This window comes from Dermacentor variabilis, chromosome 4, assembly GCF_050947875.1.
Source record: "Dermacentor variabilis isolate Ectoservices chromosome 4, ASM5094787v1, whole genome shotgun sequence".
Lineage (NCBI taxonomy): Eukaryota > Metazoa > Arthropoda > Arachnida > Ixodida > Ixodidae > Dermacentor > Dermacentor variabilis.
Window position 1 is genome coordinate 141972109 of NC_134571.1, and position 27625 is coordinate 141999733.

Genomic DNA, 27625 nt, shown 5'->3' on the forward strand with positions numbered 1-27625 from the left:
TTTTTCCGCTTCCACCGAGCCGAAGCAGCAGCCAACATGTCGGGCCCCCCCCCCCCCCCCCCTTCCTCCCTTCTCCACCGCTACCGCCGCCACCACTTCGGGGCTTGTTCCTTTTCGACGCAACACCACGGGTCAGGGCGAACGCGATTTTCCTTCCTATACACTCGACTTTCGCCCTTTATCTGTTCTTTTTTTTTTTTTTTTCGACCGCAGTCTCCGATGCGGCCGGCGGAAACGAGAAGCCGAACTTGTGCTGCCGCCGAATGCGGCTGCAGGAGCCCGACCCGGACGCGCACACAGCTTCCAATCAAGAACGAACGGTTATGAAAGCTGCTCGAATGGGCGCTGGACGCGCAGATGAAATTGCTGGTTATCCTTTGTTGTTTACTTGAAACGTACACAGTAAGCGAGCTGGTGACACTGACTACTTATCTTCCGTGTCTGCGATGTAGAAAAGAATGCCGCGAACTTAGATTGCAACACACTTAGGCGTCGCCGACAGGGCAATAAAAGAAAAGCGTTCGCTGGAACGAGAAAGAGGCGAAGTTCTAACCAAGGAAACACGAACCGGGTACCACGAATGTATATAAACTGTCCCAGCATCCACGCGTCTATTTTTTCAAAACACACATACGCAACTGCGAAGCATGGTTCCCGGGCGTCTCATCGCTCGACGTAGCTTGCGTAATGCGTGGTGTCCCCAAATAGAACGGAGATTTCGTTACCATCGTGTCTGGCACGCGCGAACGTTACTGATACTGTTGAGCTGGTAAGCTCACACCGAGGGATTTCCACGCCCTCTCGACGCCGCAGATTCACCGCGGTAGAACGAACTCTTGCGCTTTCTGTGCGTAGCGGCGGTGCACGCATTCCGCTTGGATGACGACAGGCGGCAAGGGCCGTGGTTTATGCACGCCGAAACTACGGTCTCCGAGATCGAGGCACGTCGCACTCGCAGCAACAACGCAGAGCGCGGATTTCGGAGGCCAGGGCGAAACTGTAGAACACGCCAGATACAGGTTCGCCGCGGCGTTGTAAAGTCGCGCACCGCGTAATCGAATTAGAACGCTCGCGTGTAGTCTCTTGTATAGCACCTCTTGTTCATATACAAGCGACACCACCAAGCAGAGCCGTATACGTATACCCCCACGTGAAAAAGTGACGGCCCCAAATCCGAGTCTGACCCCTATGTTCCGCATTCAACTGACAAAGGCCTCGTCGTTCTTCCAACCTGAAAATGTTCTTCACGCATATGACCACGCCTTAAACTATATTGAACGGTTATTGTTCCGTCTCTAACCCTCATGTCAACTGGACATGAAATAAGGTGAATTGAAATTGAAAAGTGGAGGGACCTGGTCTGTTAGTTTTGCTGACGGCACACTTGCCATATTTCCCCCTGTTTCCCTTTAAGGGAACGCTATCATATATATATATGAACGAGGAGAAAGGTGATTAACAATGTCGCCCAATATTTATTAATTATGTCATAAGAAGCCAACAAAGAAAGAAACCAAGGACAAAACAGGGGAAATTACGTGTACTTATTACTAATTAAAATAAAGAAATTATGAATTAATGGAACTGAAAGTGCATGAAGAAAGAACTTGCCGCATGTGGGGAACGATCCCACGTCGTCGCATTACGCGTGCGCTGCTCTACCAATTGCGCTACCGCAGCGCCGTCTTCCCATCCACTCTCTGGGGTATTGATGTGTTACTAGTAGAACTAACTCTGGGAGAGAGAGAGAAGGAATCTATATAGAAAATCAATTTATTTATACGACGTTTCTGTCGGTGACCGGCCTCTACCAATTGTGGTTTTACAGACGTGCATGCCGACAGCTGTTTTATACATTATAGCCAACTCAGCAGGCTTGCATGCAGCTCGCAGATTCGAGCACCGATAACTTCAGATAGCGCACTGTCGCAAGTCACCTGACAACTAGCCGTTGCGTAGCCGCCAGACAACGGCGGTTCCCGCTGCATGTGAACGCAACCTTCCTAACTGCGCGACCTGCTCGCTGCATGCACCCAAAGACGACACGCGGCACAAAAGGCTTGTCCTGCGCGGCACGCGCTTTAACTAAGTCGATGCGAACCCGTGGATTATTTCGTTATATAGCAGACTTCGTTATTTCCGATACGATCCAAAACACCAATTCAGACATTGTTATATTGATTCGAGATCGAAGAGAGATGGAATTTCCGTACACGCACGTAATCGGGAACAGAGAGCCAGTCGATTGCGTCTCCTACGCTGGCAAACGGCGTCCGTCGCACGAATCGAAATACGGCACATCCATATTTCACCCACATTTCCACGCAAATCTTCCTTAAGTGGGGCGACACGTTGAGTTCACTTTGCTATTTCGAGGTTTTCAACGGAATTCGATGGGGAATTTCCTAAAATCGTGTTTCGTTAAATCGAGGTTTCACTGCACGCATACCCTTTCCGCGCGCGTATAGCCGTGAACTTACGCTGACGTGACCACGACGAAAATTTGCAGACTCAACCACTTTGACAAACTTAATTTATTTACATAATTATCGAATAGAAAATGGTAGCGAAGGAACAGTCATTAAACCTTTCAAAGGATCGTCTTCGCGAACGTCAAAAAAGAAAAAAAAAAACGCGAGGTCGACGCTGGCTCGGTAAGTCGGCCAACTCTGTCGCGTCGCAACTCCGGAGCCCACGGAGACACGTCTCGAGACGTACTGCGCGCGCCAGCCTCAAGAAGTATCGTGTAACCGGAAGCGTAAGTCGATCTCACTCCCACGAGGCGTAGAAAAAAAAAGAAAAAAAAGAAAAAAAGAAATAGGTCAACGCAAGCAATGCACGCTGGCAACGAAGCACGTGCGCGTTACAACGGCTTTTGGTGATGACTTGCATTCCCCGGATTCCGCGTACAATCAACAAATCGATGAAAGCGAAGCTTTCTGTCCTGTTTGCTTTGGTTGAGGATAATTAGCAGTGATGTTTACTGCGAATGTTTAATTTCTTCAACGTTTAGTCCAACGGGAGAGTGGTGGGTTGATGTCAAACGCGACCTTGCGTGCATCACTGCGGTTTGTCTGCGTAGTACACGGAACACACTGGGGGAGGTGCTTGCTTGAGGCGATAACCTCTGAGTGGGCGGAGAATATACATTGCTTCAAATGGCGCATCTCATCGTGGCAGAAGTAGTGAACATATCTTGAATTATGGGGCTGTACGTGCCAAAACCATAATCAGATTGTGAGGCACGCCGTAGTGGTGGATTCCGCATTAGTTTTGACACCGTGGTGCTCTTTAACGTGTCCCCAAATCTGAGTGTACGAGCGCACGAGCTTCCACAGAAGCCCAGAAGTTCAAAACATGGCGGCCCATCCGCGGTTCATGGGGCTTGTAGCGCCATCTGTGTGACGAGAGAAAGCTCCCGGCGGGGAAAGAAGAAAGTGACAATTTCCGCAATAAACGGGAGTGACGTCATTATTGTTGTCAAAGGGGGAAAAACTTGTTTTGCGGCTGTACATTGGGAGCTGTATTTTAAAATGAATCGCAATTAGACTCGATGAGCGTTCTGAGCTTTTGACGCGGAAAGCGGTGCAGCAAAACGTGAGCCGTACTGGTGTCAAAATGGCACCCAAGCAGAGTACATTATTTCTTTGCCGGCCGAAGAAAGCTCCGGATGTTCAGTTCTAGTTGCACCGTCGGACGCCAGGCCAGGCCTGTTGGCCAGCACAGCTACACGAATAGAGCTATAGTAGATTAATTGTCTGGCGCTCCTAACTCACTACTTTTTACTAACCACGTTAAAGGCGCCACCAGAATTCAGACAAATGTGGGCAGGCAAGGCAACATGTGAGATGGGAAGGAGGGCGTGTATAGCAGTAGGCGACCTTTACGTATGCGCTTTCAAGAATTGCAATGCATTTGATAGCGGCGTGAACGCCTTTAATAGCGGGTGCTGAAAAAAAGGCACATATTGTTAACGATAACGTAAAAGAGAGTTGAACTTTCCTTCCTCGCCACACGTATTGGCTAGGAATTTTATTCGTTTTGAATGAAATCAAACTGCGGTTCTTTTATAATCGAAGAACAGATTTCCTTTCTGAACGTCTGCTTCCTCCTCGCATATTCGCGCTACAATCGCTGCTCCCGTGACCAACGTTACTAAACTGCCATGATCGCCCGCCCTTGCTGATGTCGGTGGCAATTGGTTCTGGGCCGCTTTTCGCCCGAAGCTTCGCGACCCATTTGGATCGACCTTGGAGGACAGGCGCGTTGACGTGTTGCGCGTGAAGGCAAGGTATAGCCTCGCCACGCATGCGCAGAGCGGCTCTGGGGCGCTGCTAGGCTGCGCTCGTAGTACTCAAAAGCATGCGCTCCCGCGTTCACGCTCAAAACATACCAATGTAAGCGCGTCCTTTTAAACGTTACACAGCGTAAGCAGACATTTCTAACGTGCAGCGCAAGATGCACAAGAAGAGGAAAAGACAGGACAGAGCATAGACTACCGACTTAATTTCATGAAACGACAGAAAGCCATTGCATAAGCAACCTAATCACATTCGACATCCGGGTGCGCACAAAAACAGACTGTCATACTAACGCGAAGTGTTACCCGCCGCAGTTGCCTACTAGCTGTGGTATTGGGCTGCCAAGCACGAGGTCGCGGGATCGAATCCCGGCCACGCCGGTCGCATTTCGATGGGGCCGAAATGCGACAACAACCGTGTACTTAGATTTAGGTGCACGTTAAAGAACCCCAGGCGGTGCTAATTTCCGGAGTCTCCCCGTACGGCGCGCCTCATAAGCAGATCGTGGTTCTGGCACGTAAAACCCCATAAGCGTTTCTTTTCTTTAGTTTTTGAAGCGAAGTGCGCGCACCATATTAAGCAGCCCGTTAACAATTCAAGCATGAACCAACTGGTCCACAAGAAAGTATGATTGCGTCGGCTGTTGCTATATTCCGCAAACCACTGCTTGGAACCAGCGCGGTCACGATTAACGACTGCACTTTCCAGTAGCCGCGACGAAGAGCATAAAACCACGCCCGCACTTGCACGGAAAAGCGCCTGTATGGCGTCAACGCGGCGCAGACGACGCAAACAGAACTTCCAAAAGCAGACGACCGACCATTACTTCCCCGCGCCTCCCGTTTCCCTCGCGATGGCAATTAATTGTTTATCTTCATCCTTCGAAGTCCTCGCGCGTACGGGCGGGCTTGTCCATACACGCATGCGCAGTTACCGCGAATCAAGTGGAACGCTAAAAAAAAAAAGGCTATAAATGCGCCAACTTTGCGGACATCCCCAAACCGACGTCACAGCCGACGCAACCGACCCAATACCGAGAACCGCGCGCTGTCCGATTTCCGCGCAGACCTTGCCCGGGAAAGTGGCGTGGGTCTATCGAACTCCGTGCTCTGAGGGACACAGATGACGCGTCCGATGAAGGCCATACGGGCGGGTAGAAAACAATGCGAGGTGGCCAATTTGCAACACACACACACACACACACACACACACACACACACACACACACATATATATATATATATATATATATATATATATATATATATATATATATATATATATATATATATATATATATATATATTCACGGTTTAGGGCTGCAGAATTCGGTTGGCAGCAACGGTGACTCAGTGGCTGTGGCATTCTGCTGCCGAACACGAGGTTTAAGGTACGATTCCCTGCTCCGGCGGAATCCAAAGCAATTTACACACAAGCGGCTCTTTCTTTTTTTCTTCTTTTCTTTTTGTTCGTGCCACGGCCGCTAGGTCAAAATACACCCGCGCGTTTTTGATCGAGGAGCCGTGAGCGCCCATTGGATTCACCTATCGCGTTCAAGAAATACAGGTATGCGAGGGAAGAACCAGGCCGCGTCGACGAGCAGTTAGCTATTCAACTTGTGCGTAAGGATATTGCTGCGGCATAAACGACTCTGTAGAGAAATGTATACGGCTCAAAAAGGGGCGAATGAGAAGTAGTGCGTTCGTTGCAGCGTGGCGTAGCACTTACGTTTAATAGACGCCAATTATAAACGGGACATATTCTTGGATTGCAGCGCGAAGTGACACAGACAGAGAATAGAGACAGACCGGACGAGCGCAAACTATCAACACCTTCGTGTGTGTATCGTCCTGTCTGCTTCTGGTCTCTGTCTGTGTCGCTTCGCGCCACAATCCAAGAATATGTTACCGTACCAACTCGCCCAACCTTCCTTCCTTTTTGCATTACAAACGGTGGCAGGAAGCATCAGGCATATTAGCGTCCAGCCACATCGACAGTATACGCAAACGAGAAAAGACTGAAGTAAGCTATACTTCGATTTGACACCCTTCACTGTCGATTTCGTGTTGAAACTGGCCACAGCGACGACTCCTTTCTGCGTGCCGAACAAGATTGGAGGCAGGTATAATGAACGACAGCGTTTTCAACGACAGATATGCGATTTCCATTGTGGCGTACGCTTCACCGCAACACGTTGTCAGCGCGCCCGTAAACACGCCTCGCGTTTACGACCATTTCACTTAAGATGCAAGTGTACAGGGGATCGGAAAACCACGTACTTCCCAGTCACACTGTGACGTTTCTGGCGGTTCCATGGCCGTTGACGTAACCAGCGAAGCGCGTTTTCAAATTGCGTGCCAACGATAACGATGCCGTAGACATGTGCTTGCAGCTTCGAACGAACCATCGACGCGAAGGCCAGGGTCAGCCGCGCTACGAGTGCTGCTCTTATTGCAGCAAATGTTTAGCTATAGCGTTGCGCTGCTGGGCAGACGTATCTCAATCAATCCCATCGACGGTGGTTGTAACTCAGCCTTATACATCCTGAAATTAGAGCTTTTTTAGATCCGATACTTGACAGCCCCGAGGAAAGGAATAAATCCTCATCGTTAGGACTACGTTGCGTTGAGGTGATTGAGACGGCCCGTGTAAATGCGAAACGAATCGGCCTCCAGTGAGGTATGAGTTTCATTCATTCATTCATTCATTCATTCATTCATTCATTCATTCATTCATTCATTCATTCATTGTTTCTTTAAATTGCGTTTATCATTGCAAAAACGAACACCACACAGATGTTATAACAGACACCGTGGGGCAGGCCACGTGAGGTTGCTTTACGCGCGCCCAATGTCCCGTGCACGAGCATTTTTCACACTTTCGGATTCCGCGCCTCTCGGAATACGTCCGCCGGGGCCGCCAGGAGTCGAACCCGCGACCCCGCTCTCGGCGGCAGAAACGCCACGGCAACTGGTGAAAGATGCGTTGCGAAATTTTGATGTTTCAATAGCGCACATTGCGCTCTAGGAGAAGCACGCAGTCTGGACGTCACCAAAAAAAAAGAAAACAGAAAAAGAAAAACGGCCAAACAATGCACATGACGGTAAACTTTCGGCGCACGCTTCATCGCATGCGCACCTGTGTACGTAACGCCACCACGTGCGCGCTGCCGAACGCGTGCTGGAGCCGCACCAGCGCGCGTGCACGCAAGCCCGCTCACCTTCTCCCATTTACTGCTCAGCTCTGGGAGAAAGAGAGAGAGAGAGAAAAAGAAATGCGGGCCAGCTCGAAGGTCGCGCCGACTTCCTTCCTCGTCTGTCGAATCACGCAATATCCTGCCGCAGAGGGGGGCGCACTCGCCTTCCCAGATCTGGCTTTTTTTTTTTTTTTTTTTTTTTTGCTCTTTGCGAAACGACCACAGGGTCACCTTTTATCCCCGTGCAAAGCGCACGTCTGCACCTCGATCGGACGAGAGGGAAAAAAAAAAAAAAAGGACAAGAGATCGTGGCACCGCCTGTGTGTGCGGTTGGTGGGCAGGTGCGGAGAGGAAGCACTGAGAAAACAACAACAAAGCGGAACTAAAAGAAAAGAAATAAGAAAAGCTCGTCAGCCATAACTGAAAGGGAAGCGAGGGCCTGAAAGATAAAGAGGAAAAAAAGAAAAAAATGGGGTCGACCCGCTCGATCTCCGGCGACGACGAGCGTCGCCCGCAGCCGGCGAGGTTCGACGGCGTCGCCTGTGTCGGCGGAAGTGTCGAAACGGGATCGGAAGCCCGCTCGCTGCTCCCGGGGCGCGCCTGTACATACCTTGCCCGTATGCTACAACGGCCGTGCACTGACTGACTTTTGCGACTGCACGGCTGCGGCAGCGGGAGCGCGTACACCCGCGAGCGAAAGCATGCGGACCACAGGGTCGCCGAAAAAGTTGAATTTCGTCGTAATTTACACTAGCATAAACAGGAATTAACGAGTACGTTGACGAGTTCGCAATGCCAAGTATGGACTCCAGTCCTCCATTTCAAGCTGCGAGGAAAAATAATTTGGTTTTGTCACGCCACCCCTGGTCCGTATATACTTTTGCTCACGGGTGTAGTACGTCGTGCCGCGTGCGGCAGCTGCGCGCGCACGGTTTCGGCGAACCTATATAGCAGGCGCGGCAACAACCGCGGAGATTCGCGCGGTCTTTTGTTCCACCAGCGTAGTTTATTCCGGAATCAACAACAACCTCGAGCAATGGAAAAGGATCTTCCCTTCCCCATCATCACCGCCCCTCCTCCGTCCCAACCCAACCAACACACACACGCACCCTTTCCCGTCCTCGTAGAGTAACACCGACTGCCCTTCCCCTTACCCCGATACACCACCGACTCGCCGACTCTCAATCAAGAGGGCACCGGCTCTCTCTTACCGATGTCTGCACAGACCCGATAAATCTCGGCCGTAATTACGCAGCCGGGCAAGAAGCCTAGCGTGAAGATGGCCCGGCGACAATGTAGCGCACTGCCTACAACACATCTCGGTATCATTTCTGCAATATCGTTGCAGCTGGAACAGCAGTGTCGATACAGTGCACACGCACGCGCCGTACACGGCGGTGCTTGCGCGGGAGCAGCTGGTCATCATCGAATTGCTTCACAGAAAGAGGCGGGCGACCGAAGAGTGAAAAGCGCTCCAAAGGGAGACAGAAAAATAATAAAAAAATGTGCGCGACCGAGAAAACAGCTGCGCAAACTCGGCGTGTACATTTTCGTTCTGAACCAGTTCCTCGAACATCGCCAATGGCCGACATCGCAGTCATGCCTCTGCAGCTGTGTCGCAGATATAAAGATAAATTTCTACGAATAAAGTACGCACGACAGATTACAACTATCACAGAGTTACCTTACATGAAGAGCTAGTTAAAGTAATTAACACTGCAAAGCCAATTCAAGGATACATTTTGCCATTGCAGGTATATGCAGGCTGTTTCAGCGGACACTTTCAAATTTTGTTTTAGATTGCCTATGGCACAAAGCGCAGTTCTAGTCCCTGAGCTAGTCTACGCGAAGAGGCGGACAGTACTTGCACAAAAAAAAAAAAAGAATGAAATGCATAATCGAATAATTAACAAATGTTCACTACTTAAGTTAACTGAAAGCCTTAAGGCACATATTGCAATTCACAAATTCCAGCGGGTGAGGCTGCAAGGCATATCCACTTGAAAGGGATTGTGTGGATGACACCATTTACGAGATATGCGCTGTCAAACTTGCGGTAAAAATTCACTGTCGTTCCATTCACTTTCTTGAGAAAAACGTCGCTTTATGCATTGCCGCACAAAAGTAACTGGAACGCCAATGCACTTCTCCGCAAAGTTCGGGAATTAATATCTCGAAACTGGTGCCATCAAGGGAATTCGTTCCAAGTGGATCCGCAGCGCGAACTCCCCGGACAGAATTTGTAAATTGCAATATATGTAATTAGCAAAACTTGATTAGTGAATGTTCGCTAATTACTAGATCGTGGGTTTCAATTCTCTGTGCAAGTATTGTCCGCTTCTTCGAATAGACCAGCTCATAGGACAAGAATTGTGCTATCTGCGACAGCAATTTAAAAAAAAAAATTGTTGAAATTGTTCGCTGAAACACCCGGTATATTAGAAGGCTGTGCCGTTCGCAGAGGCCGTTAAAAGGCCAGCTATAGCGCAGACCCTCCCTAATTCACTAATACCGGAGAAGAAGCAAAGAATGAAGGACAAGCTTTCACGTCCTGAATTTCACGTCCGAACCGCAGCGCCGGCACGTTGTCATGACGTAACGAATTACAACGCACTTTCGCATCCTTCAGTCGCCTACGTTCACACACACACACACAAAAACGATATACTCAAAACTACCTAGATTTAGTATTTGATTCAATTACACAGTTCTGACTTATCGATGAATTATCCTTAACGCGATCAGAGTGTGTTCAAATCTGATGAGCTTCAAGCCCGTCTTTATGGTAACGTGCATTTCTTTCGTTCTATTGTTATTATTATTATTATCATTATTATTATTATTACGGGCCCAAATATCGAAATAGCATTCACTGACAACACACTGAAAAACTACATCACGCTGTACTGCAATAGAAGGTACGCGCCCAGATCCGCAGCCTGCAGCAGCGCCCACTACCGGAAGCTACAGTGACTCTCTCCTCCACGGCAACCGGACGCGAACGGCGGCGCACACATCCGAGCACTCAGCACCGCCGCCGGATGCATCCGCACGGGCGTCACAGGGAGAAAGAGGCGAGCGCAGCAGCGTACAGGCACCCCATGCACGTAGACACGCGTACGTCGGCGCCGTTCTCGCTTCCTCCCTTCACAGGAGACGCAGCAGGTGTACAGCACGCGGCCGGGTACAAACAAAATCCGCACAGTGCAGCCAACCGTGTACACGTGGGCCACGCGTACGCAGCCAACCAGAAGCGAGAACCGGCCGCGCGTCTCCGAGAAAGAAGCACGGTTGCTCCGCTGAGAGAGGGCCCCGGTAATCCTTCGGTTCGAACGGCGTCCGGCAGAGCGAGGATTAGCGCTGAACAATGGGCGAGTGCTCGCTTTCGCGTTCGCCGCTGGCCGGCGCGACCTGGGGCGTTCGGCGCGCTGCACGGAGTTGATGGGATATATAGAGAGAGCTGCCCGCCGCCACTGAGACGCGTCTCCGACATGGGAGCCGCTCGCTTTTGCGGACCGTCCCCCTTCCTGTTATTGTAGCTGAAGCGGATGCAAGGTACACGGGCGCGAACTAGTCACGAACCAAGTCAGCTACAACCCCCCCCCTCCCCCAGCCCGTGGCGACGTGCACGCGATAAGTCTCCTATACGCTGAATATAGACACCTGCACCCATAGGTATTATACGGTACGGCTATAATCAGCAGCCCGCGGCGGCGACTCAACGGAAGTACGGCGTTTTGCTGCCGAAGACAATCCAGACTGTGGCAGCTGCATTCCTATTGGAGTTACAAAGACTGCCCATCTAACGATATTCGAGCGCGTGCACAAAAGAAGATCCACGAGGTGTGACAGCAACAAAATCAGCGGCGAGAGTATATCGCCACAGCAAACTAACATACCTCTGTTCACTTTTCTACACAACCGGAGCTGCGTGTGAAGAGAGCAAATATGTGAATATTTTCTAGTATGACACTATATATATATATATATATATATATATATATATATATATATATATATATATATATATATATATATATATATATATATACGGACGTGGCGCCTGGTGAAGTGATTGCAGAGCAGGCTGTTGTCGGGGCATAGCGAGGACTTCGGCGTACGTGAGAGGTCCCCGTTGAGGGAGTTGTTGAGGCTGGGTGACGACTTCCGCGTAGCTGAGTGGCACAGCCGTCGGGATCTGTTGGGGCCTGGCCATGACTTCGGCGTAGCTGTGAGGCGCAGCCGCAGGAACACGCTGGTGGTGCTCAGGCAAAACCTCGTGCAGTTCTTGCGCTATGACGCGGCGAAGCGGAGGCGCAAAACTTGGCGTAGGCGCGTGTACCGACTGCGGCTGTGCAAAATCCATCAACGAGAGTTGCCGGGCAACTTCCTCGCGGACGAACGCCTTCATTTCTGCGAGCAACGCTGCCTGGGTGGACATGACAGCCAAACCAGCGAGGTGTTCGTCACGCGGTAGAGATCGACGGGTCAGTGACCGCTGCCTGCGGAGTTCTTCATAGCTCTGGCACAGTGTGACAATTTCAGCCACAGAGCGTGGACTTTTGGCCAGCAACATGTTAAAGGCGTCGTCCTCTATGCCCTTCAGTATGTTTCGTATTCGATCAGACTCCGCCATGGTCGAATCGACTTTCCTGCATAGATCCAGGACATCTTCGATATAACTGGTGAATGTTTCGCCTGGCTGTTGAGCTCGTTCTCGCAAACGTTGCTCGGCACGCAGCTTGCGAACAGCAGGGCGACCAAATACATCGGCGAGGGAAGTCTTAAATTCCGACCATGTCTGGAACTCTGCTTGATGGTTGTTATACCACAGGCTGGCCACTCCAGCGAGGTAGAACAGAACATGGCTCAATTTGGCTGCTGCATCCCACTTGTTATGGTCGCCTACCCTGTCGTACGCCGTGAGCCATTCGTCCACGTCAGTGTCGTCCGCTCCAGTGTAGATAGGAGGGTCGCGATGACGAGGCACCCCGGGACACGCAGTGGGTGCAGGAGGAGGCGTTTGCTGGGAGGCATCTTGGGGCATGGTAGATGGTAGGGTACGGGACCGGAGTTCCAGGATGATCGTCTGAGGTTACCCAGCACCTCCACCAATTCTAAAGGTGTTTATTTGGCAGAGCTCGGGAGCAGCGCAACGTCGACGGGCAGGGCAGTCACAGCTTCCAAGCACGAGAGCCGTTGCTGAGCAGGAGCGCTCGACCCACTAGCGTTTCGAGCCAGTAGCGCTGAACCCACTAGCGTCTCTTCTACAATCTCTTCGCTACAATATATATATATATATATATATATATATATATATATATATATATATATATATATATATATATATATATAATGGGGAGGAGGAGGAGGAGATGCACTCAGGCTAAGGTACTGGCGCATGGGGGGCTACGGAAGACGAAGAGGCGGGAGTAAACAGACGTTCTTGCGGACAGCCGATCGTCTGTCTGCTTTACAATGACGCAGTCGACGAAAACACAACCTTAAGAACAGCCTTCGTGTGGGACCACGCCGTCCTGGGTGCGTCCTGCATCAAGGGAAGGCCGTGCATGCTTCATTTGTGATGGCTATCTTCCTCGGGACAGCATCGACTTCTGAGCAGCCAAGGGATGCCGTTCACGCTATGCTTCCGGCTGCAGTAAGGACCGCGGCCGCCACTGGTCCTGGCTCAACGGATGACATTCCAGCTCCTTTGGCCATGTGTCCGGGTGCCGTGAGTTCTGCAGCCGCTGCCGTATATTCTCCGTGGATGCAGCTCGTGGCTCATCGAGACGCTCACCCGAGAGCCTCACAGACCTCACGCGATCCATCTCGCTGCTCTCAGAACAACTGGACTACGTCGCCTGGGTAACCTCCGGATTCTCTCCTACAGCCTCACCATAGCTGTTTCGGAACTACCATAGTTCTGCGGGTTTCAGGATTACGCCGACCTTTGGCTGGAAACGACCAACGTACTACAGTACAACATGACATGGACGGTTGCAGTAAGCCGACTTCGAAGTGGCGACGAGGCGTGGCACGCGTGCGCAGGCATCAGGTATGGGCCTGGCTTGAATGGGCCGAAGCTTTGTCAGCTGCTTTCGGCCGGCTCTCCTGTGCCTGCGGCCACTCTAACCAGCTCTGCTCCATGGACGGGGCGCGTGATGTACACCGCCTTGACGCTGCAGTCATGCCCAGCAGCGCGTCTCGGTGGAGAGGCCTGCAGGCTGCCCTGCCGCAGGCGGCGGCTCACCGGTTGTCGCCGTCGGTTCCGCCCCAGAGCGGGGAAGTGGACGGCGCGCTACTACTTTTGCAAGGCCGCATGTACCACCCGAGCTTCTGCGCTGCCAACCCCGCGAAGTTCGGGAGCAGCATCATCTCGCTGCTGCTCGTGTACCCGACAAGGTTTTGGCAGAAGGGCTCGCGGCCTGCCCTGCTGTAGATCCCGGTTGCCAGCTGCTTTTTTTCCGCCACGGATCTCGGGCTCTGGTTCGACATACTGCACCACACCGCCACCGCCAGAGTCCGAGATATCACATCCTATTCACTGCACTCGGCAACGCAACTGCGAAGCTCGCCTTTGCTTAGACACACGGGTGCACCGGTTCACCGGACGACGATATCAGCCCCACACTAGGCGGTAGATAGCCCTATCTGTGGCCCGCTGCCGGGAGACCTCCGGGCGCATACTCGAGGCTCGGCTCAAAACGAGGTTCGCATTGAAGGGCACGGGCCAACTTTCGCGCTGCGTATTGTGGCCCGTCATCATCTTCCGTTGGCGTGGGTAAGAACAAACCATCATATAGTACTTCGTCGAGCTCCGATGATGGAGCGCTGCCACTCCAGGACCCCGCCAATCTGTCCACGGATCCTGTACATAAGATACTTGTCAAGCTGCCAAAACCTCGCCTTCTGACTTCGCAGCAGTCATCAGCCGAATGCGGAAAGATTCCTTCGTTGCTAAGAGACTACAAGAGACGCACAAGAGACCAGGCCCATAAGAGACCATCGGTTTCGGCGCAGACACAGCGGTTCTCTGCTTCGAGCTTTAAAAAGTTCACAGCGTCGCCTTTCACGATGCGCATCGCAGGTCGATCATTTCCTGTCGATGGTACAGCTTTTGAGGAGGACCGTCCGGCTGCGCACGCGACGCTTTCTCGAGACCAGCGCCGGTTTGAGCACCTCGGAGCACCTTCGCACTGCGACCGACCGCAACCAGCGCTATCGACCACCCCACTCGCCTGCCCCGTTTTTTCAACTGCGACAAGATAATCGTCGGCGAGAGTTGCGACCAGATCGTAGCAGCCGACCCTCAGGGAAGTGATCGCGCACTGGACGGTCATAAGGACGACTATACTTCCATTCCCAGGTCTTCTATGCAACAGTTTTCCACCACTAGCGCCATCTCACAACCGCCAGAGCTACTTTCCGCAGTGTGGCCGAGTGTACTAGGAGATTAGAGAGTTTTAGTTTAGGGGACGCAAGCGGCTTGCGTACGCAAGAGCTAGGGGCCACGCTACTGCGCATGCGCAGACGCCTACGTCTGGCTCTGCGCATGCGCAGTACCGTCGCCCCTAGTTCCTGCGTACGCAAGCCGCTTTCGTCCCCTAATCTAAAACTCTCTATTCACTCAGGCTAGAGTGCTCGTACGGCGGGCGCCATAGAGAATATGAAGATGCGGAAGTAAACAGGCGTTCTTGCGGACAGCCGATTGTCTGCTTCACTCTCTTTTACAATTGGAAGAAACGTTTCAAGGGAAATTGGCACCGCGACTGCCGATTGAGAGGAAGGAACACTGTATAGTCGTGAAACGTGAGATTTAAAGACACCGCAGACAGCGGACGAAAAGTAGGTTCCTGATAATGCACTTAAACTGAAAATGTGGAATTTGTTAGCCTCGCGTGACACTAATTGCGACACAATGGCGGTGACCTATGAGGGGGAAACGAGGGAACATTATAGTCAGGCTTAACAATTAAAACAAAGCGTGCGACCGAGCTAGTTGGTAATTCATTGCGAAGAAGTCGGTAATTGTAGCAATTAACTCGGGCAATCCGCTTGTGTAAACACTGGCGGGTGTGCTTGGCATCTAGGAGCGGCCCGGAGTTAACGGACCGGATCGGAAGAGGAGCTCATACAGCACCGGACTCGTTTAAGCTGACGATGACGTCGCTTCCAACGGCGGCTCATGTACTACGTGCCGTTCTTTCTCTCTCTCTCTTCTTTAGTCACTGCGTCGTTTATAAATGAAGTGCGGGAGGTCTCCGTGAATGACGTAACAGCTGTGAGGCAAGCCTTTCCCCACGGCTTCAACACAGTGCATGGTCGCGCCATACTGATGTACGTATACCGCAGCCAGTAAACGTTGAACCTTAAGGTGTTGCATTCTCTGCGCACTGCACTGTTTTACCGCTCGTAGACTATACGAGCCGTCAACGCCGCTGACAAGCGCAGGGGACGAGGTCGCGCAGTCTTGTGCCCGTCCCCCAAAATTTTTTCATCGCTCGAAGGGCCAACGCAGAGCATGGCACTGCACGGCGGCCAACAGAATGACACTCGGCCTGCGAAGAGGGACGTCAGCGCGATATGCGGCCCGCCCGGGAACGGCAAATCACGTCGTCCGCTGCGTTCATTCGGGTCGCAGCTCGCATGGCGTCAGAGTGAGGAAACGCCGCGCTGAGATGACGGACGCCACACGGGGAGATGATGAGCGCACGGCGCCCACAGGCGAGCCCGTGACCCACGCGCACACACACTCTCCCCTTCGACTGCGAGACAGCTGCGGCAAGCAAGCACGTGCGCGTGCACTGCGGACAAGACGGCGCCAGGCAGCGCAAGGAGCACGGCCTTTTCTCTAGACCAACTGTTACGCGACGGCTTCCGATAAACGGGGTCATCGCAGAAGGAGGAGGTCGACGGGGGGAGGGAGGGGGGGGCGAAAAAAAAAAAGAAAACGAAAACTGGGTCGCGCACACGCCGCCTCTCGTGACGTCATCGACGACCAAGGGCAAGTCTCGGCTCCGGACCGCGGCGGAAGCGAGAACGAGGAAGGATATATGCCTCGCACTTGCGCGTGCCACGAGGAAGAAGAGGAGGAGGAGGCGGCAGCACGTGCAGACAGGCGATCATGGGCGACGCGTAATCGAAGTCACCGGCAGCTGCTCCTGCTGCTGCCGCTATGTGCATGCGCTTAGACACGCGCTCACCGGCAGAAGCCCATACGCGTCCCCGGACGGCACGGGGGAAGCAAGTAAATGCAAACATAAATGTACAACGTTCGAGTAGCATCGCTGCGCGACAGGTCATGTATCCGACGCTGACAAGGGCCCCAAACAGTGAGGTCCTTGGCAATAGACGAGAGTCAACAGGCCACGGCGACCGGCTAGCTTATACCTTGCGACGCGGGAGATAAAAATTATGTGCGCGCGGGAGGCCGAGGCGCCGGTCCCGTTATCTTTACCACGGACAAAGAAAAAAAGGTTTCGCGGGTGTACTTCCCAGTAAAGCAACACTTACCGGGTATCGCGACGTGCCGTAATACGTGACGTCAGCGGGAGGTGGGAAGGATGATGCCGGCAGAAGATCAGATAGTTTGCTTTTCTTTAGTTCCCGTTTTTCCCCCTCGCAGCACCACGTGCACTACGGAGAGGCGACGCTAGCCTAGTCACTGCCCATGAAATTCGATACTTAAATAATATTACCAGGGCGTGGGGTCATCCAAAGCAAAGTGTGCTCTGCCCTTTCGAAAGCGGCTGCTGCTTACTGCAGCGAAGCTGTTTATGGCTAAGGTTCCGTGCATATTTTTTTTTCCTTCTGCGCGAGCAAATACCGTGGGCCGATCCCGAAGATAGTCGAATACCGGGGCGACCCGCGGCAGAGGTGAAGCAGACTTCAAGCACTCCCGCCTACTTGCCGAAAATAAGTTTAATATGGGTCCAAATACAACAAGTATCAGATATTTAGCTGATAAGAACTGACAATGCACTTTGACCCGCGTCGGCCACGTCCGCGTTCGCACCGCCCTCTCTTTGTCGGCGTTCCAAGCGCTTGCGTATCTAGTTTCCTCCGACTCCTCGGGTGGCGGTCACGTTGTCCGTTGTGTATGTGTGTGTGTGTGTGTGTGTGTATATATATATATATATATATATATATATATATATATATATATATATATATATATATATATATATATATATAAGGAACATCTGTGTAGCGTGCTACACAGCTCCACTGGTCACCCACCTTCACAAAGTGGAATGGCTCATGACTTATGCTTGTACCATCATCGTGCATGAAATGTGCGAGATGCCACGATCCGTGAGCACGGCCGTCACATAATGTAGAAGTTCAACAAAACAGACTGGTGGGCTTTGCTCGTAATGCACGTTCATAGCTTTTAGCGCAAAGAAACGTACGACATGAGAGAAGGTACACAGCGCTAGCTGTGTCCTGTGTGTCTCCAGCGGAGACCTCTCAGCGTAACGTCACAGCTCAAAGTGCACAGGCTTTACTTGTGTCATCGACTGAAAATGGCGGACGGATCTACCATCTTTCCAACAGATTTCGTAACAACGCGTGATCGCTATACCGAAACAACGTTCTTGAGCGCCCGGCGAAGGCGCGCGTTGCTACTTCATCCGGTGGCATTACAGCGCGACCTTATTCGCTTTCGTCGAGTCGGGCCACATGCGACTAAAACGAAACCGATCGTGAGAACGCTCGGCGGGTCGGTAGAAGAGAGAGAGAGGTAGAAAATAAAAGAAGAAAGTATACGACGATAAAAAGTAACAGCGAGGCCTGCTGGTGTCGAGGATATACACGCAAGACCGACCGATATGGCGGCGACATATCGCGGAACCCAATCACCGGAGATTTCCTATGGAGATAAGAGGCAGCCGCGTGTAACAGCACGGCGAACCCCTCCCGGAGGAAACCGCGCGCGTGGAACGCCGGCGGCCAATATGCGACGATACGCAACAGTCCTTCAACATTACCCCCTCCACACCGGGTCGGAAAGATTCCCCAGGTATTGAGAGGACTGCCTTGTGGAGAGCGTTTCGCACGGAGCACCAAGATAAAGCAGCGATTAGCGTGATTAGTCTCCGCGCCATATAGCGAAAGACAGATCCGAGGTGGAACGCAAATAAAATAAAGAGGGGGTTGAAACGAGCGAAAGCGGGGAGAGGTGTATGCGTGGGGGGGGGGGGGGGGTCACAGTCTTTGAAACTGGTTTCTCCGGAAGGGCGCAATACCGCTGCAGCTATGCGAAACCCGGAACTGGCGGGGGAAAAAAAAAGAAGAATGAGAAACAGGCGGACCTTTCTAACCTGTCTAGTGTTCTCTAATTAGAGCTGCGATAACGCGGGTAACATACAAACTCCATCAGCTCTAGAGCGCCTCTCGAAGCCGTGGTAGGCAGCATAGCCTCCGAAATCCGGCGGCGAGGTCTGCTTTACACAGCACGTCGCTCCCGATCTCGGAGGCCGTGCGCAGGGTAATCGCGGTGCGCCGGGCCGCCGCGTGACGCCTGACATTCAGTTTTCAGTTCCGTCATGAGTTTGAAGGAATGCAAAGTGCGCGTCACCCGATAAGGAGAGTATCTATGTGTGCGTGGACGTGCAAGTGTCTGTGCGCACTACCTCGCGATACACGGACTCGGATGCTTCCAATTTGCAATCGGGGGGAGGGGGGGGGGGGGGGGAACACCGCGCAAGTAGCGCAACACATCGCTCGAACATGTACTCTGAAAAAAAAAATAAAAAGAACATCTTTGCCTATACTCCACTGCGCATGAGTACAGGCAGGTAAAAAAAAACGGTGCGCTAGAAATCACCCTCATAACGATGCTCTTCGTGTTCAGCGCCATATAGACACTTGATTGATTGATTGATTGATTGATTGATTGATTGATTGATCGATTGATTGATTGATTGATTGATTGATTGATTGATTGATTGATTGATTGATTGATTGATTGATTGATTGATTGATTTGACAGACTATTGACTGACTGACAGCTGTTGCGAGATCGTCGTAAGTGAAGGTCCGCGCAGAAACTTGAAACAGTCAAGTTTCTGTAACTCGCACCTATAAAGTTGAACACGCCAGCGTTTTTCCACGCCACTACCGTGTGAATACGACCGCTGCCGCCTACGTCCGGACGCACGACCCTGTGCTTGGCATCGCGACGCCACTGCCGATGAGACAGCCCGGCGTGTAACGGAGCAAGAGAAGAAATTTCCACTGGGATTTGCGCGTGCGGCTTCAAAAAGGGGACAGTAAATAGGAAAGTAGAGTTAGACCCACTTGAGTCCAACTGAATCGGAGAGTGAACGTTGGAGAACTTTGAAATTCGCCTGAATTCCTGACGTCGCACCGGAATTTCGGCGCGCAATTTAAAGGAGAAGAGTGGCGTTGACCAATGAACAAAAATAGAGTTTTCAAGGGAATAGTTTGCCAATCTGAATTGATTCATCGTGGCCTTTTATTGCCTGTTTAAGCAAGCAGAAACAAATATTTGCAACCATGTAGGGATTATCTCGCCCTCAACAATAACGGCCTTCTACATTGCGTGCGTTGCCTTTCTTTAACGCTGAGGTCCCGATACTTTCAGGTCAAGAATGTCATGCGCGTCAGCCTTTACATGTAGCATTCCTCATAGGAAAGTAGATGCACAGAGCGTTAAACGATGCGTACGCAAGATTGACGACCACTGTTGGGGGACAAGGTGAGCCCCCAAAAAGACGTAGAAAGCGGGCAGACACGGCCGCAGTAGCGTAATCGCTGGGGTCCTCCGTCAGCGGTTCACTGCTCACGAGACGTCTGAACGGGAACGTCGGTATAAATCGAGACCATATACGTTGGATCAAAACTTTAAGTCTGGGCTAGTTGGCTCATTTTATTTATTTATTTATTTCCTCAAAGGTCTCTGTTGAGACATTACATGAGGGAGTGGGGAGTTAGTGACAAAGATAGATACTACAAATTAAAAAGGGATATTTCCGATGAGCCGCTTGATTGCAAGTGGGTCGATGATAGTGGCAACTTCGGCGGGCAGGCCATTCCAGTCTCGTGTTGTGCGCAGAAAAAAAAAATGATTGCTCTAACTCTTGCTCTAACTTGCACTTGCTCCAACGGATACGCAATCGTCGCGAAACAAAGACGGGGACAGGAGTGACACGCACACACGAGACGCGCGCGCGATTTAAACGTCCCCATTTTACTCTAGCTCGCGGTTTTGTAGCGCGCCGAACACGTATATACCCATTAGACCATACTTCCCGTCGCATTTGTATCAATGTGTACGGGCACGTTCTCGGTGCGAGTCGAACTAGAAATGAAGAGAGAGAGAGAGAGAGAGAGAGAGAGAGAGAGAGAGAGAGAGAGAGACGCAAGCGCGGCGCGGAATGAAAGCCCGATGGAGGCGTCCCCGAGAGACGCTTCCGGCCTGTCCGCCCTCTTGTGTCAGCCCAGCAGAGGGGCCGGACGGATGAGGTAGACGTGCGGTGCCAAAAAGACGGCTATAGAACGGGTCCCCTCCGACGCCGCCGCAAGTGTCGCAACGTTCGCTGGACGCCGACCAGACAAACAAGGGCTACGTACGCGCCACTTGCTGCAAACTTGGAACAAAGGTACATTACCGCACTTGTTTGACGGCATGTTCTTCCCCGATCGGCAATTAAAAAACAAACAAAAGCAACGCCAATCACGCGTTCGCGTCACAACAGCACTTGATGAAAGCGGGCTCAGTGCGCGGATGACAGTGCCTTTATTTCACACACACACACACAAAAAAAAAGCTACTGCGAACCCTGTACCATACAATATTAGAAATGCACGGAGCGCAAGAGATGACGAAGAATAAGAAATTTATTAATTTCGACCGCTGTATGGAGTGTTTCAAAGGTCGTCTTAGTATGTCCTACGGTAGCGGCCTTTTGAAGTAACAGCCTTTTGACCATCGCCGCAATGTTGTGGGCCGACGATTTGCGCAGCCGCTCCTCGAGGGTCCTTGGTTGAATTTTGTGTTTCTTAAAGATACCTGTTAATTAACCTTTGGTTCATGGGCAACCCCACAGCGTATATGCTGGGTGTCCGGATACGCCCCACCTCTGTCCTTCTTTACCATATACAGTATGTAGTGCGTGTATAACGTTGTATCAGTAATGAGCACGTTTGTCTGTCGCCATCTGACGCCCTCCTTTCTGCTTAGCCTCGTTGGCAGTACTCGGCATAAAATAAGGCGCCGCTGAATTTTTTCTTTAGCTCGTATGTCACGGCCGCAAAGGGGCAGATAGGCGGGCACGTTCACGTCTCATTCTGCCCTCGAGAGGCAGAATGAGCCTTTATTCATCGGACGTAGAGCCGCAATGTCCGGATTGCGGCGAATCGTACTGCTCGCTATCGCACCTGCTTTGGCAATGCTCCGCGTTAAGCGGCACCGTGTTCAGCAAAGAAGAAGACTGGATGGACGCCCTGCGAAGCGACGACCACCAGACCCAGCTCCGGGCCGTCCAGAGGGCTCACGAAAGGGCGGAGGCTCACGGGCTTCCCGTCCCAACGTGGGTGCGGCCCGCGACCCCTGCCGACCACTAAACCAAGAGTGGGTGGGAAGGGGTTCCTCAGGACCCAATAAAGTTCTTTCCTCCTCCTCCTTCACGTGGATTCCAATTTAACTTGGGAAGAACGACACGACGACGAAGAATAAGCTGTTTAACTTAAAGGGCCCCTGAAGCGGTTCGCACACACTTTGTAGACGCGTAGGGTACAGCTGAAGTTAATCATTCGCGCCACAATTTGTCTGAAACGTCTCGTATTAAGAGAGCTACGGACGATTACTAGTTACCCTCCTCCATAGTAATGCATTTCCTCCTCAACTCGTTCGCCCAATGATCGGGGCTGAGCTCCGCCTTCACTGGCTCTGCGTGATGATGGCGCGTCACGTCGTCGACTTCCGGTTCTCTATAGGAGCGAGCGCGCGAAGCCTCTCCAAACTCTCCGCCGGCTGCTTGGCAGTCGAGCCCAAGCGAGAGCTATCGAAGCAGCGTGCGTTGCGAACATTCTGTCGCAGCGCCGAACGCATCTGGTATTCCGGTAACCACAGGCGAGCTGGGCGTTTTCGACAGAACGGTGGAGGCATAAACTTAAGCTGATATAGGAACTTTAGCGTAGACGTACGTGAGCTGCCTGATCGGTCTCCACGGTCCAGCCACCCGTTGGCGCAGAGCTTAACCAGCCAAACAAAGACCTAATATTGCTCTGACCAAATGTAAGACATTTTAAACATTTACAAAAACAACGTGTTAACGATTACACTCCTGCGAAAAATTTACGCCAGCAGCAAAGAAGAATACATTTCGTTACTGCTACTGTTTGTGGTTGAGCCACCAAGTGGCTGCACCGTGCAGACCATTCACATTTGCGCTTCTGCTCGTCCTGTGAAACAACGACACGGTCGAACGGCTAGGCCCTGTCCCCTTGCGCTTGCGTTTACCCTAATACCGGACTCCCGAAGCCCTATTGCGTTAGTAATCTTCCGGTCTAAAGTGACGGCCGCAAAGGCGCAAATCCTGGCGCCGATCGGATAGTGGCAGTCCGATGCGCTGCAGCGAGTCCGCTCGTCTACTGGCTTGGAGAAGGACACGATGTCGCAGCTTGACACATTGCCAGTCGCTACGTTTGCAGTTCACAACGCAACAAAGTCGAATCATAGCGCTCGCAAAAAGACAGACCGACACTGACGGCGGAGCTGTCGTCAAAGACGGAGCACGTTGTAACACAAGCACACGACACTTACTGTGTGCTGGACCAAGTGCTTAAGTGTGCTGAAAAATTGTTCTTGTGCATTATCTTTATGTTACTTTCTTCTTACAAAAACAAATTAACTAACATTCCAACTATTACAAACATCATTTATTTACCATAAAGTTGGAAAAATTATCGATCAAGCGCTCTGGTCAGCCAATCGGATAGCTCGCCCCACTAACGTCATATGGGTGATTTACGTCATATGGGTAGGGACGGCCGAAAATTCCGCCGAGCAGTGTGCTGCGATCGGCAGCGATGTACATTTTTAAAACCACATAATAAATTACACGCTTTATGCGGAGCACTTAGATGCGTCAAGTAATGATCAGAAGGACCTACTCTAACGACTCAGTACGTTTGTACACAATCGTAAAAATCGTTTCAGGGTCCCTTTAACTATGAACCATGAGTTGAGATCACAACAGCAGCAACTACGAATCACACGCAAGTTGGGGATGGTTGTTTGTTCTCTTCTTTGATATCAAAGCTCGGTTTCTGAGCCTTCTAATGACAACGACTAGCGATTCTGGTATACACTTCGCCTTCCTGCTGTAATAGCAACATCAACTTGGCGAGCCGTGCTCTAAACAAGCACTGAAGGCGAGGCTTGCGGAGTGAAAAGTAAGTTTTTTTTTTCTTTCTGTCAGCTACTACGGTAAGTCCTGACATGTCACGTCTTCGCGCCTCCTCGCTTGACTCCCAACAGCGAAGCAGGCGACACTGTACTTTAGAGCGAAAAGCTGTTCCAAAAGGGAGGCGGTAATGAGGAGCGATGACTCCTGAAAACAGCAGCAGCGCCCACCCTTGCGGGTATCCATGCGGTCAGTAACGAAACGTCCCAAATGAGAATGGCCTCGTTTTTCGCTGTCACAATGCGCCGAACAGTCCAGGCGCCCACATATGTATTACACGTAACGCATAGAGCCGCCGCGACAGCGCGTCCACATCATGCAGAAAGCGACTGAGACCGCGTGCGCCGGACGCCAACACAAAGTGGCTATTGCGGGCGCATCAACGCTTTCACTGGATATTCGCCACTGTCGTCCACGCTATTGTATATGTGATAGCTGCCTTCTAAAATGGCAGGTCGCGGGGACGACCGCCAACCATTTCGGCCGGCAGTGTTATAACGTACTCATACGCGCGGAACATTAAAAAAAAAGAAAATAATTCATACTGACGTTTCATTTCGTGAGCTTGCGTTACGCGCAAGCGGATGGGTGCTGCTGTTCCGGAGTCTCCAAGCTGTGCTGTCTTGCCTGACACACCCGCGTAGTCGCAAGGCGCCTAGTGGCACGTCCTTTGGGAGTCTCCTGGGCGCGCCTATAGTCCGTGCTTTTGCCGGTTTTGTTTCAGCTGGTGTCTGGCTTCCCTCTCACATGCGGAGCATGTACACTTTCGCGCGAAACGCGGCGTCTGAGCCCACAAATGTGGCTGGCGATAGACGTCGCTGCCGTCATGATCATTCTCATTATGCGATAGCAGTTAATTTCTACCAGCGGTCAGTTTTACAGCTTCGAGGGCTATTTCTGAGAAACGCATTCAAAATGCGACGACGACAAGCCACTTCAGCTCTGAAAAAAAAAAAAAAAGGCTGCAGTTGCCCTCCTGGCGAGTCGTATATATGCCACTCCGAGCACGCACGGCTATGAATACTGGTAGAGTGGACACTCGGGCGTGTCCCCCCCGCAGTGTCGTCACATCTCACGCGTGCTACGTAGCCTGCTCATCTGCACTCGCACGAGCTGACACAACCGCTGCCCAGCATTCCATTGCTTCGTGCTCCATGAAGTTAGTCATGAGGGGAGTGAACGTTACTCCTATAAGGGAGTCAAATACGAAGAAAAAAAATTTTATCCGATGTGGCGGATAAAGAAAGCCACGAACAGAACATATAATTGTGAAACCACAGCACAAGTGAGAAACAGAAGACAAGGAAAAGGTATGTTAATAAAACTGGCACAGATTTTCCCCTTTGTTTGCAAACATTTTCTTAGCGTAGTGTGGGTTTTCTATAACGCAATATCATCGAGAGTACTGACACGTTTCTTGGAAGTTGCAGAAACTCGACAACACCGACATTATTATTAATGTAATGACACGCTATGCGACACCACGAAATGCGACCGCCGCGGCCGGGATTTGAACCTGCGACCTCGTGCTTACCAGCGCAACACCACAGCCACTGAGCCACCGTGGCGGGTGCTTGGCGAAAGCGGTCCCCGGTTAGTAGAAGTAAGTCTTATCCACACGCGCCCAACCTGTGTACTTTAATATTCGCCAAATCCCGCTGACAGTACACCGACGAGCAAAATAACGCACACTTTTTTTTCTTTTTTAAAATGCCTGGAGCACGCGCCATTTCAAGGATACATACGCCCTTTAACACAAATGGGCAAAGTTTAGACCCAGCACAAGAGCAGCAACACACTTGGCAGAGGAAACAGTATATACTGACAAGTAACATTGTTCTTAGACCACACTGACTTTTTTTCAGCGATATGGCTGTTCGCCAAGTTTGCCTGCTTCAGCGACCTGTCTGTATAAACTTGCTCAAAGAAAGCACCCCTCTTGCAGCCTTACACGGCGGAAGGACTGACTACGGGAGGTTCGGCGACCCACAAGTGCAACATTTTTTTTTTTTCGAAACCAAACGTAGTGTTCCTAAAATCGTAAGACGAGCCCAAATGTGAAAACGTTCCGGAAAATGCGGGAGAGTTGGCAGGTATGATTACACTAGTAAATTATTTGGGGTGCTCTGACGGTTTCAGTATTTTCTCTTACGTGGTTTTGAGGGCTTCGACCTCAATTTAAGTGGGGAAAAATTACAAGTGGTCGATTAATCCTTTAAGCTCGGCGTATGTATGTATACTACGGCGCGGACGCGCACGGTATACTGGAAGACTTGGACGCGACAGAGGGAGTTGGCGGTGGCGACATAGTTTTATTGCGACGACAGACTGCATTCCGCTTTATCTCCCGTCGTAAAACGTGCCTCGGCGGCAGCGTCATCGTCCTCCGTGTATGTTGCGTGCATTTTCTTTCGCTCGAACACGAGTCAGGCCAAGCGTACGAACCGCTTCTGACACTTTATGCCGCCAATCAGTGCGTCGTCGGAAAACGTCACAACACCGCGCCTGCTCCCGCTCGGGATATGTGGGTCAGTCGGCAGCCCAGGCTCATTTTCCTACGGTAGCAAGTGTATGCGTTGTGCTTAGGGCCCTCCATTATTACCGCAGCCTCCGCGATGATGCATTCCGAGTTTACACATAGCGTCACGAGCCCCTCAGAACAGTGCAGTAGTATAGACCGTCAATTTCTGGATAATGTAGTGCACGATCTGGAGCGCCGAGTGCAAGTAAATAAACGGTAACCCTGTAGAGTCAGTGCTATAATAATAATAATAATAATAATAATAATAATAATAATAATAATAATAATAATCAGTCTGGCTACGCCCACTGTAGGGCAAAGGCCGCTCTCATACTTCTCCAACTACCCCGGTCATGTTCTAATTGTGGCCATGTTGTCCCATGTTAACCCGAGTATACGCGGACTTCAATCCTAAACTTTGACATGACGTCCTTTATGTGGCCGACTCCAGCCGCACGTCCCCGGCGCGCATCGTGCTGACGATGTCTGGTCGAGGTGGCGAGTGTATATACACTGCTCAGTGCGTCCGTCTTCCGAGGCGTTCGATGTTTATTCCTCACGGCTTGCCTCGGCCAGAATCAATCCGCCGCCAGGTATGTGTGTCTTGACTGTCGAGGCTAAGTGTGACGGCGACTGCACGCACCCTTTTATCTCGCGCTACAAACTGCGGCGAAGGAAACGATATGTGTTGTACCAGCTATGCCGGAGTTCCCTTCTGAGAGAGTCGGCGTTACACTACATAAAAAAAAAAGAAAAACAAGTAGACGTAGGAAACGCATCTGACAGGGCGGGAGCAAAAGGGAGGGTGATGTAGAGATGGAAAACGGCAAGAGGAAAGCCCAGCATCGCAGAAGGGAAATCGAGGACCCCAAATTTTATGTTTTCTTTCTTTTGCGAAACCGAGCGGCGCACGCCACGGCCGGCAGCGGAACCGGAACAGGAACCCGCTCGGTGCGCGCCCACCAGAGTCCGGAACCGCGCGCCGGAAATCGAACAGCGCGAAAACGGAACCGGAAGCTGGCCTGGCGGCAGCACCCAACGTCAGCAATCTTCCGGCGCCCACGGACACGCCATGACGCACGCGCGCCCGAGAAAGAGCGCAGTAGAAGAAAGCAACGAGCCAGCAATACTTGAACGAGTAGCCAACACACGGAAGGAACTGTCGGTC

The 27625-nt window shown here is 51.4% G+C and overlaps 1 protein-coding gene and 1 non-coding gene across 6 annotated transcripts in view; both read right to left on the reverse strand.

Moving 5' to 3' along the window:
* aop (ETS variant transcription factor anterior open) overlaps positions 1-27625 on the reverse strand; it is a 179995-nt gene that overhangs the window by 99058 nt on the left and 53312 nt on the right. The gene's annotated exons all lie outside the window — the stretch shown is intronic.
* LOC142580620 (U2 spliceosomal RNA) lies at positions 17323-17510 on the reverse strand. The gene has a single exon (XR_012827802.1). It is a non-coding gene; the product is annotated as a U2 spliceosomal RNA (small nuclear RNA).